Here is a 12,033-nt window from a genome sequence, read left to right as displayed (position 1 = left end):
GTATTTTTAGTAGAAATGGGGCATCACCGTGTTGGTCAGGCTGGTCTCAAACCCCTGACCTCGTGATCTGCCTGCCTCAGCCTCCCAAAGTGCTGGAATTACAAGCATGAGCCACCATGCCTGGCCGGTTTCCCAAATCTTAAACTTATTGGCTTAGGATTAGACTCAGGGGAAGGGAACCCAGAAGGCCAACATGCCGGCAAGAGAGTAAAGTTTCTTTGCGAGTCAAGTTTTTGACCTCCCTCTCCCTGTGTAAACTGGTAAAAGGCCTCGAAATTTTTTATCTGTTCTTACCTCCCCCTTGTTTCATTTTGATACGTTTTCTGATAACCTGGTTTGTCTGTTCTTCCCTTCGGGCCATCAAACTCCAAACAGTAATGCAACCAGAGCCTTGGGCGATAGCCCCTTTGGCTGGGAACTCTTAAGTAGGCCTCTGAGGGATCTCTGATTGCTTTTTCCCCAAAACAGTGCCCCCTGTCGACAGGAAGCAGTTAAGATCTTTCTTCGCTCTTCTTAATCTAACAGCAGTTAGATGTACTTCTTTAGAGGACTGAATGAGACAACCAGGTTGAAGGCGGGTTCCCTGAAAAAACTCTAACTGGACTGCACACTTGGGTGGAGCCTCAGGATGTTGGCTGTTTGCAGTGGGAGGAGCCTGCCCCCTCCTCTTCCTGTGTGGAACCTGAAATTCAAGCTGCAGACAGGAAGTGCTGTAGCAGGGACTCTGGCCCAGCACGAGTCCCTGTTTCCCCCTTTTCTTCCTTTCCACCCAACAAAACCCTGCTTTACTCACCCTTCAAACCATCTGTGAACCTAAATTTTCATGGTTGTGGGATGGACATGAACCCCATCATTAGCTGAACTAAGGAAAAGTCCTGCAACACTGTAAAAGATAGAACTAGATTTTTGTTTTTATGTTTTCCTTCCTTTTTTTCCTCAACAGTGGTTTGCTAGGACCTGGCAAAGTATAAGCCATATTGTAGACATTCTATAAACATTTATTAAATAAACTAATGAGAACTGATATGGAAATCAAATTAGGTAATAGGTGCAATGAGTTAGAACAGGATCTCGTTCTTAATAAGACCCTCAATGGATGCTACTTATTGTTATCATTTTTATTAGATGATAGAAATGAGTATTGAAAAATCAAAAGGTATCTGAGACAAGAATCAGTTAATTTAAAAGCTTATTTTGCCAAGGTTAAGGACATGACTGTGACACAGCCTCTGGAGGTCCTGACAACATGTGCCCAAGGTGGTACGTAAGGCTAAAACTTGGTTTTAGACATTTTAGGGAGACATAAGACATAAATCAGTACAAATAAGTTGTACATTGGTTCAGTTTGGAAAGAGAGGACAACTGGAAGCAAGGGCTTCCAGGTGGTAAGTGTATTCAAAGATTTATAGGTACATTCAAAGATTTTCTGATTGGCAATTGGTTGACATATTATCCAAAGACTCAGAATCAATAGAAAGGAAATATCTGGGTTACAATAAAGGCTTGTGGAATCCAAGGCTCTATCATGCAGATGAAGCCTCCAGGTAGCAGGCTTCGGAGAGAATAGATTATAAATGTTTCTTATCAGACTTAAAGGGTCTGTTCTATCAGTCTTAATGTCTGCATTGACGTTAATGGTTTTGAGGCATGTCCAATTCCCCCTTCCTATTATGGTCTGAACTAGTTTTTCAGGTTAACTTTGGAATGTCCTTGGCCAAGAGGAGGGGTCCATTCCAATAGTTGGGAGGTTAGAATTTTATTTTTGGTTCACAGTATCAAAGAATGAAAAATTTAATAAGATATGAGGACCTAAAGTTATGTCAACACAACTGTTTCTGAATTGGTTACAGGATTAAAATAGCATTTTCTTTTTTAAAAGATCACTTGCTTAATACATCAGTACTAACATACCAAAGTGTAAATCCTCACTACTATGTTTGATACTTACATACACAGCTTGTCCTGCATAAATATGCTAAATTACTAAGTAATATCCTATGTTTTTATTCCTATTGTTATTTATCAGTCTTCTTTATTCACTCTGAGAAAGGAATTAATGTGTAACCACCATGGTATGGCCAGCCTCAGGTCTATTAAACTCTCTCTCTAGTACAATACTGGGGTCTTTCTTTATGTGGTGGGTGGAAAGAACCTCTCAGATGGTTACAAATTTGGAGGCTTGTCCAGAATTGCCCTTCTGGCTCCCTGCCTGCAGTTCAGTAGCCCCCCACCAGCAAAGAATCCAGAGGCTAGCCCAAGCGGCTGCTTAGACTGGAGACTGACTCTGGCACCATCTCTACCTGTGGGGCACTGCCCACCCATGGTACATGGATTTAATTGCAGGAGAGAAATAGTTCCTAGAAAGAGTTTTTAAACTGGCCTGGTGGATATTCTATGTGCTGCCAACATCTCCTTCCTTCTCCTGATTGGTTCAGCTCCTTAGGGGTCTTGGTTCAGCTTCTTTGGAGGTCTCGGTTGGCTCTACCTGAATAGTAAGAATAGTCTTGGTTCAGGAGATTTCTCCTCAATTGAGAAGTTTGGGGGAGATTGCTCAGATGGAGAACAGGAGTTTAGTTTGGAAGAAATACTCATGAAATTCTTGTTTAGGGATCTTGGTTTAGAAGGCCTTCTGTCTTATCTGTGTGTGTGTCTGGGGTGAATTTTGTCTGAAAAGATCCCATCCCTATAGGGCTCTTGTCATGCTGTCTTTTTTTTTTTCTTTTTTTCTTTTTTTTTTTTTTTTGAGACAGAGTCTTGTTCTATCACCCAGGCTGGAGTGCAATGGCACGATCTTGGCTCACTGCAACCTCCACCTCCCAGCTTCAAGCGATTCTCCTGCCTCTCAGCCTCCCAAGTAGTTGGGATTACAGATGCCCACCACCACACCCGGCTAATTTTTTATTTTTAGTAGAAACAATGTTTTGCCATGTTGGTCAGGTTGGTCTCGAAATCCTGATCTCAGACAATCTGCCCACCTCAGCCTCCTCATTCATTATTGTTACTTCTGTCAGAGGTGTTTGAACCAGAGCAACTCCTGTGCTGGGATTATAGGCCTGAGCCACCATACCCAGCATCTCTTACTATCTTAAGCCCATTTTTGAGAGTAAATTCTTGGGGATCATAGAGATGCCTTTTCTACCCCCTTTCTGGAAATACCTTTTGTTTATATGGTAAAAAAACCTGGAAAGATATCTCACAAGGCCAGTCTACAATAGTGGTGTTACTTGCAGGAGTAGCTGGTAAAGTTGCATATCTTAAAACCTCCGGAATCATGGCTGACAATCATATTTATGTCTGCGCCTTGGCAGAACTCAGACTCCGTTTCACCTCCCAGCCTGTTGACCTCCCATTAGCTTTACAAAAGCAGTTGAGTTTTGGGCAAGACCTATTATCATTTACACTGTAGCCTAAACATCTTCCAAAGTTAGCTCAGCCTGATAACCCAGGAAAAATAAAGGGAAAGGCAAGATGGGGGGTGGGTTAGCTTCTTTATAACCATTTTTCTTACTGATATGATTTTTGCAAAGGTGGTTTCAATTGCACTGAGAAACTTACACACTTTAATCTTTGTGCTTTCACAAGAAACACTTTCATTATCATCGATTTAGTAGTAAAGGTAAAAGTTTAGCTATGCTCCGTGTAGCTGTTTTTGTTGTCTTCAAGAGTTATTTGGTTTGGTGTGGAGTAGCAGTTCTTTAGGTTTGCTTTTTTTGTTTTTCATTTACAAGTTTAAACTCTTAAAATCTAAAATAAACTTCAGAATATGTATATACTTCTCACAAAGAAAAGAATTTCTTAGATAACGTGAACTGTAGACAAAAGAAAGAACACCAAATTCAAGCAAAGATTTTTTTGTGTTAAAACTTCTATGTGATATTTAATGTGCTTTATCTTACTTCATTTTACAGGCTTAAAAATCATGAGGGAAATCAAACCATCTTTTAACGGGTAAATGCCAAAGGAAGTCCTTTATTAGTTGGTCCTAAGACTTTGGATGTATTTTTTTGGGGGGGGGGAATAAATAGAAAGATAATTTAGCTAGAGCTTATAAAGTAAGTTAGTATTTTAGTTTCCAGTGAGCTCATTATTTTGCATTTTCTCAATTGCCATGGAATTCATGTTTAACCATAGCAAGTAACCAGAGGAGTCACTGCAAAATAAGCTATGTGGTTCAATAACAAATCTTTGTTTATTCTAAAATAAACATTTTTTGTTGTTATCTCATTCATTATTGTTACTTCTGTCAGAGGTGTCTGAACCAGAGCAACTCCATCTTAAATTTAGGGGCTGGGTAAAATGAAGCTGAGACCTACTGAGGCAGGACACTAGGGTCTGGATGCAGGGAACATAAGGCCAATCCACACTTCAGCTGTGACAGGAAATACCCTCTCCATAGGGCTTACGTGGGGTAAATGACTTTGTAACTTTACTTCACCCTCTCCCTTCATATAGAGTGTACTCCAAGTAACCAATGGAATCCTCTAGAGGGTAAACTCCCAAAAATTCTGTAATGGGGCCCTCGAGCCCCTATGCTCGGGCCCCATCCCACACTGTAGAGTGTACTATCATTTTCAATAAATGCTTTATTCCTTCCTTGCTTTGTGTGTTTTGCCCAATTCTTTGTTCAAGATGACAAAAACCTGGACACCTTCCACTGGTAAGACTACTGGGCTTCATTCCCAGACAGTTAAGACATTCTAAGTCACAGGATACAATAGGAAGGAGTTTGGCATAAGTTGCAGGTCATAAAGACCTTGCTGATAAAACAAGTTGCAGTAAAGAAGCCAGCCAAAACCCATCAAAATCAAGATGGCGACAAGAGTGACCTCTGGTCATTCTCACTGCTACACTCCCACCAGTGCCATGACAGTTTACAAATGCTATTCCAACCTCAGGAAGTTGCCCTGTATGGACTAAAAATAGGAGGTATGAATAATCCACCCCTTGTTTAGCGTATCATCAAGAAATAATGTAAAAATGGGCAACCCGCAGCCCTCAGGGCTGCTGTCTATGGACTAGCTATTCTTTATTCCTTTACTTTCCTAATAAACTTGCTTTCATTTTACTCTATAAACTAGCCCTGATTTCTTTATTGTGCAAGATCCAAGAACCCTCTCTTGGAATCTGGATCAGGATCCCTTTTCTGTAACACTTCTATTTAGTAACAAAATTTGTCTTGTATACTTTAGCACAGGACTCAAAGTATCTCCCTGTGGTTCTGTGAGAAAGGAACTGTAGGTAATGAAAAATAATTTTCCCTTCCACCCTTCATAGGTTCTTAGCTGGGATTTCTTGTAACAAAAGACAAATTAACGAGAACATCAAACAGAAGTTTAAGAACATGCATACCTCCTACATACATGGCAGGTAACACAGAAAAAAATTACTAAATCACTACAATAGATTTTCAAAGAGATTTCTTAGACTTTAGGTTCAAATATCCACTGCTGTTTGAAACAAAGAAAGAAAGGTGTGGGGAAAGGCCTATCTGAGTGTAAAACAAGATGTAAGATTTACTATGCAGATTTAAATGTGATGCCTTCTCTACTGACTCAGAATCTTTAGTGTATTAACCTTCTCTTTCTGGAACAGAGAGGGAGAATTGAAAATTATTATTTTTATTATAAACATATAAAATTTTCTTTTACTTCTACAAAAGTAGAATGTCAAAAGTTCTTTTAAAGTTTCTAAGCTCCTTGAATATGGTATCATTGCTGGTCATGATTCCTTGCAATTTGAAAAATTCTCAATAAATATTTGTGGAATTGTTTTGAATATAATTGATTGGCATAATGACATACTCCTGTGTACAGTTAGCACTAAGAACAAATTAATGTCATTTACATCAGTCCAAAAATGATCTTTACAAAGACTTGAGTGAATATGTCATGACATCACAGAATATGAGTTTGGGAATAACTTAAATTTCTAGAATTCCTCCATATTCACTTTCTTATAAAAGTCACAGAGTAAATGTTGCGGACACTGAATATTTAATGTACATAACTTCTCTTCCTCCTCCTGTTGATGTCCCTCCCACAAACATGATTTAGTCTTTGGCCTCAATCTTGGTAACAGGTTCTATAGTGGCACCTCACATTTTTGGAGAATTAGAAATAGCAGTTGATCTCTTTAAGATTGACGTTCTTGTCATGCAACTGGTTATAACATTTATTCAATGAAAAACTTGAGCTGAATTAAATTTAAAGGATAAGTTTAATTAAGCAATGAACGATTTGCGTATCGGGCAGCCTCCTAAGCCAGAGTAGGCTCTGAGAATCCAGCGCAGCCACGTGGTGGAAGAAGATTTATAAACAGAAACAGAAAATGACATACAAAAAATGGAAGTGAGGTACAAAAACAACTAGATTAGTTACAGCTTGGTGTTTGCCTTATTTGAACACAGTTCAAATAGTTGGCTACATTTGCTTGGCCAAAATCTGTTGATTGGCACAAGTGTAGGCTATGGTCTTTTTACACCTCCACTTGTTATAGTTCACAATGTAATGAACTGAAAATATTTCAGGCCAAACTTAAAATATGTAAGGAGGCAGCTTTAGGCTAAACTTGATTTAACAAATTCATAAAGAGAGGAGGAACATTCTTATCCTACAACATTTATTTGAAATGTAAGATAGTTCTCTTTACTTAAACATAAATATTTTCATTGTATTATATTTGTGCCAGTTATTAAAGTAACTGTTGCGACTCCAGGCCAACTTTACCCTCAGCTCTGTAATGCTGGAGCTGAAACTCTGCACACCATATTCTTGCATTGCCAACTGTATCTGTTAGGCTCTGCCAGAAGAGGACAGTAGAGGGAAGCTGGCTAGAGGAGAGGGAGATTAGCTTCCTCCTGTTTGTTTCTGGACAGCCTAGCATTAGAATGACCAAACACCACACCTTTCTTTTTTATCCTGTCAGTAGCAGTGGCAGCAGCTTTATTCAGTTTGCAATCTTTTCATCACTTACAAAACCAGCCTCATGCTCTCCTGACCTTACAGACACCAGGACAGGCCAGCCGTGAAGGGTCTGAGTTTCAGCTTTGCAGGGCTCCTCTTTTAGGTTATTCTTTTAATAATTCAGACTTCTTTCCTTTGCTCCCCCAGCCCTGGGAATGACAGCTGTTTCCTACAATTGCTACTACCCTGATATCTTAAAGTTGGCTTTTTACCGTTTCAGTTTCCTGCTAAACACCTTGACAAAGATTCTTTTCTTAGCCAAACTTTACTCAAGCTCCCCTGAACCTTCTCATCTACAAGGCCTGTTCATGTACTTTCTTTGTGGAGTCCAGTTTTAGCAAGAATCCTGCTAGGTCAGCTTAGCAGAACTCCCAACCCTATAATACAGACAGGAGACAAGGAAATACTGGGTAGAAGAGGGTGGTTCCCCAGCAAAGGCCCCACCCACACCCCTGGATACCCGTGGCCCTAAATTCCTGTTTTCACACCCAAAACTTGCCTTTTGGCCTGCCAAACCCCCTATCCTGTGCCATATAAAACCCAGACCCCTGGCTTCAGGACAGACAAGGAGACAAGCAGACAAGCAGATGAATGTCAGAACGGTGCGGAAGAGAATGAGAGAAGGCGCGTCTGAACATCAGGAGGAGTTCGGCTAGGGACAGTCGGAGAATCAGCCACTGGAAAGCCAAACTCCAGAGGAAGATCATTTTCCCACTCCATCCATGTCCAGCTCTGCTTCCATCCCACTGAGAGCCACCTCCACCAACCAATAAATGCCCGCATTCACCATCCTTCACGTCCATGTGTGAGCCCATTCTTCCAGGATGCTGAATAAGAGCTCGGGATACAGAAAGCTGTCACACTGGCCCTCTGCCCTTGCAAAAAGGCAGAGTGTCCCCTGGGCTAGTTAACACTTAAATTACCCATGGACGGCAATGCCGAAAGAGCGCACTGTAATGCAAGTCTGCATGCTCCCACTCCTGTAAGGGGTTTGAGCAGCAGTGGTGACTAAACAGACGAGCCACACCCCTGTTGCACATTCTGTGAGGGGGCTCAGGGAACCCTCCTGTTTCCCCTTCATATTTGGTATCTGATCAGACTCTTCATCTCCACTACCCCAAGGTTAAGATAGCTGGTCATCCTGCCCTGCCTTCAGCAGGAATCCTGTTAGGCCAGTTCAGCCAGAATCCCCTGAGACCTGATGTCTCCTCTTCTTAGTAGTTTTCCAGCTATCAATTTCCCCACACCCCCAACTTGCTCCTTGGCTATAAATCTCCATTTTGTTCTAATTATATTTGGAGTTGAATCCAGTTCTATTTCTATAGAACTGGAATCTCTCTTCTGCTATTGCAGTAGTTTTTGTTTTGTTTTTCTTTAATAGACTCCATCCTCACTGATTTAATTTCTGTCCAGCTCTAGCTATCCTTAACAGTGTCTAGTTAAATTATCTGTGTTCAAATAACTAGTTCTGTCTCCTGGTGGTACCCTTACCTGACACAGTATTGGATAATCACAGTAATGAAATACTTATTTTAAAAATATATACCTGAGCTATAAGTATTTAGCTATTAAAATATTAAACAAATATGAAGCCAGATACACACAGAATCACAGAATAATGATGCATTTCAAAAAACATGAAAAGTTGGAAATATTAATATTCTGAGAGGGTCATGGAGCTATTCTGAAAATCTCTGAATTCATGCTGAATTATAACTTCAAATTGCATGAGGATGTTAAGTTGAGCAAAAGATTAACCAACTTTGGCACTTCAGAACCTGAGACGGAGGAAGTAACTGGAGGAATAAATTAGAACAAAAAGGGGAAAAAAGAAGGAAGATATGTGGATTAAGTATCCTAACTTTTAAATCAGTCATTGTTTTGAAATTATTAAAAAAGGTACATTCACAGAAGAAAAATTGGAATAGAAAAAGACAAAAAATAATCCAAAATCTCCACAAGCTGCCTACTGAGCAATTGAAGTTAACTTTGTGTTCAGGTTTTCAATTTTCTTCTATATCATTACTTTTTTTTTTTTTTTACTGTTTTACAACTTTATTCTTTTATTTAATAAGATAGGATCTAAGACAGTAAGTAATTCTAATGTGTTGATATTTTGAACATTATTAATATGTTCTCTCTCTTACCTTATCCATCTTCCAGCAGGGAGTTGAACATGTTTCAGAAGAAATGAAAAGGAAAAGAACAAAGCAATAATCAGCTTCTGATAAGAAAACTAGGATTTTGCCACAAGAAAATTAGCTTGAGAGGCAAGCATTTTGAGATAGGATTTTCACAATTTCTTTATCTCCTCTATTTAAAATTGCAGCAGCCGTGCCTGCGGATACATACTTACAGAGTTCTCCCACAGTTTGGCAGAGATAGACCTTCTACACAGGACAATACATTCATAAAGCTTTTCTCTTGGTAATAGAAGGCTATGACAGAGGAGATGTAACAGGATAAGAAAAAGACAGAAAAAAGGCATTGAGATGAGCAGATAAATGGCCCTGTTTCATCTCAGGTTTGGCCATGACCTATTGACCAGGCAAATGTGACTTCCTGAACGATTCCTAGTTTCCATGTGATAGACACAGGATTCAAAGATGTTATGAGTTCTGCTGTGGAGCATGTTGAAAGGCACCAAGAAAGGAGCAAAGGGAGTCTCTAGCAGCAGCCACAAAGCACTTCCTCTGAACTGAACTACAGCAGAGACACAGCCAGACGTCAGTCTTCTTCTGCCAGGGAGACACAAAGTAGGCACAGCAGTGTCAGCCAAAGAGAACAGAGACCCAACATAGCTGAGAAGGATGGGCATATGACTTATATTAATCAAAATTTTCTGTCTTGAATGCCAGTGGGGCCAAGAATCCAGGTAGAAGGAACATTGTCCTGAAGACCAGCAGACCAAGCATAAATTAAAAGTCACCATGAAGATTAGAGGATCATGCTCACCTCCAATACCATGTGTTCTCCCAAATCACCTACTGTATGCAATTTCAAACATAACCTATCTGAGAGAAGGAAGCATGAGGACGGGAGAAATTAAGACAGACTATTTTTTATGAAAAAGTGACTGAATATTACCCAAAGTTACCATTTAAATTATCAGCCTGGACTAAGCTTAAAGCAAGACTAAACACAGGTCATTCTTCCCTCTAAGCTGTGGGTAGGGACTTGAGAGAGAAGATTGTATAAATTACAGATAAAAATTTAGAAAAGTACATTTTTTCTACACATCATAGTTTGAATTTCATTTTGCAATTCAACACATGATTACTTCCAAGACAATTTTAAGAGATACATGGCATTTCCTTTCATGGTATTTCATATCATGTATTAGTTATCTATTGTTGCCATAACAAATTACCACAAACTTAGCAGCTTAAATAACAAGTATTTATTATCTTGCAGTTTCTGAGGGTCTTACAAGGCTGAAATCGAAATATTGGAAGGGGCTGCAGTTCTCACCTGGGGCTTGGGGCCCTCTTCCAAGCTCCCTAGTTATGGGCAGAATTCGGTTCCTTGCAATTGTAGGATTGATGCTCCTGTTTTTTGGACACAGTATTTCCTTCATCTTCAAGCCAACAATAGTGGCAAATCCTTCTTGTGCTTCATATATCTCTGTCTTCCTCTGCTTTTAGGGCCTCATGTGTTTACATTGGGCCACCTAAATATCCAGGATAATTTTCCTGTTTAAATATAAACTAGTAACCTATCTGCAAATTCCCGTTTGCCATTTAACATAACATAACCACAGGAGTAACACCAAAGTAGCAGAGATTACAGGGACCAAAATTCTACTACACGTGATGTATCTCAAATAATTTGTTTTGCTAATTGACTACCATTATCCATTCAGACTCTTTGTTTCTTTGCTTGTGATACACAATTAAACAATCAACATCCTTGCATAAAGCTTCAATGCAGGACCTTGGACCAGGAATTTTGCAGAGGAACAGTGGCTGATCTTGTCCTCAAGAAGCATGACATACATTAAATATTCGCACGCATTCAGCTCATGGGGACCCTTCCATACTTGCAAATAACTGACAGTCATAAGAGTTAGGTGAAGCTGTAGAAAGACTAAGCAAGGCACTGTGCTGTCAAGCACCACTGATGCACAACTCATCCACATCTTACAAGCTCCAGTTCTCCTTGGAGAGCACATCCTGAATACCATGGTGGTATAAATAAAAAGAAAGTCATCTTTTTCAACAGTCTCTGCTGTCTGACTGTACACAATTAAGTTGGAATCTTACACACTTGGCCAGGATGCCATAGTTAATATACTTACACCAAAGAAAGGCAGAGCAACCGAGCCAGAATCATGATGGCCCCATGGGCCCACTAAGCCCCAGGCTTCCGACTGCAGATGTTCTGTTATATAAGACCACAAACATGGCTTTGATAGGGGGAGGGTGAGTCCAGCACAAGGATCCAGTGCAGGATCTCACACAAGGTTTCAAAAAGAAGTTTGAAGAAATCCCTTCCAGTCCCCAGTTTAACCTTCATGAAGTAGGTAAGATCCCTCATAATCCTTCTGCCAAACTCTTTAAGCCCATCCTAAATAAACAAAGCAAACTGCAAATAAAAATTTGTGTATGACCACAGATGCTAAGAAAATAGTTGTATGTAAAAAGGAGCTCTATAAAAAACCTGATATTAATACATTTTAAAATCTCAGTTAAGTCAATATATAGAAAAATTTTAATTATAAAATGTACTTAGAATTAAGTAGAAATGTTTATTTGCCAACTTTAGCATATAGAGATGACAGGTCAAATCATTGGAGAATTTGTGAAATTCAGTAAGTTGCCTGGGATAATAATGTAATTATTTGGAAATAATTATATTCTACCTTTACCTTACACAATGCACTAGTATTTAGTCCAGGTGGGTTTAAAAAAACTATCCAATATAAGAGTATAGAAAATAAACACAACATTTAAATAATCTCATGGTACATTAATCTTTCCAAACTTTGACACATAAGTGAGAAGCAATCAAGTTACTTACAACGTCCTTTCAATCTGATAATGAAAATAACACTAAGTCATTTCCGTTTTAT

The 12,033-nt window shown here is 39.4% G+C and overlaps 1 long non-coding RNA gene across 1 annotated transcript; it reads left to right on the top strand.

Moving 5' to 3' along the window:
- The first annotated feature begins 3,000 nt into the window (after nt 1-3,000).
- On the top strand, nt 3,001-11,176 carry LOC116269462. Its single transcript, XR_004176989.1, has 2 exons — nt 3,001-3,948; nt 9,126-11,176. It is a non-coding gene; the product is annotated as an uncharacterized LOC116269462 (long non-coding RNA).
- Nucleotides 11,177-12,033: the final 857 nt, after the last annotated feature.

Source organism: Papio anubis, chromosome 11 (genome assembly GCF_008728515.1).
Source record: "Papio anubis isolate 15944 chromosome 11, Panubis1.0, whole genome shotgun sequence".
Classification (NCBI taxonomy): Eukaryota; Metazoa; Chordata; class Mammalia; order Primates; family Cercopithecidae; genus Papio; species Papio anubis.
The sequence above is the reverse complement of the archived record's forward strand: the minus strand, read 5'-3'. Positions and strand labels throughout refer to the sequence as shown.